Below are 739 nucleotides of genomic sequence, written 5' to 3' on the forward strand. Positions count from 1 at the left end.
ACAGAGCTTGTTCAGACTGTCCCAGGGTGTTGTTGCAGAAGCATTGCCACAATAGTAAAAATCACAGTAAACGTCCTCAAAGAGTTTTTGAATAAAAAGACTACCCACAAATAAAAAAATACTCAGTGGAGCCAAGGTTTCCAGTTTTCGAATGCCCAAAGTGGGATTTCTTATGGAATTTTGCAGGACAACTCATAACCACAACAGTAATGCAAAGAGCTGTCATTCCTTCGTGTTTTCTCGTTTGCTTATTTTAATTATTTATTTATTTTGTAAAATAAAAGCTTGCTCGACTACAATTTTTGTTGTTTCTTATAATATTAGGGTATTTCAAATAAAACATAATTGTTTTATGCAACTATAAGAAAAACATAAGAAATATTTTTGTCCTAATCTCTCAGAACATTTACGATTTTTCATGTTTTATTCTTTTTCTTCCCCTCAGGAAACAACTACCAAATCAGGGACTGTCCTACAGAAAGAAAAAGGAAAGCTAGCAACCCCAAATATGGCATGAAAATCTGTCATTGCAGTGTCACTTATTAATGAACACAGAAGCAATGTAGGCACATACTAAAGAACACTGATTTAGGAGGCACTTGCACTAGATATTTATATTGAGTAGGTCTTGAAGTCATTGTTTGCAAGTCTACTGTAAAGCGTGGATTCAAGTTGTGGGAGAAGGGACAGGGAATAGTGGAGTAGTGTGTGAAGTGTGTCATCTAATACAGCAATGTAT

This window comes from Protopterus annectens, chromosome 1.part1 (assembly GCF_019279795.1).
Source record: "Protopterus annectens isolate FY-2018-M chromosome 1.part1, PAN1.0, whole genome shotgun sequence".
In the NCBI taxonomy this organism is placed as follows: domain Eukaryota; kingdom Metazoa; phylum Chordata; order Ceratodontiformes; family Protopteridae; genus Protopterus; species Protopterus annectens.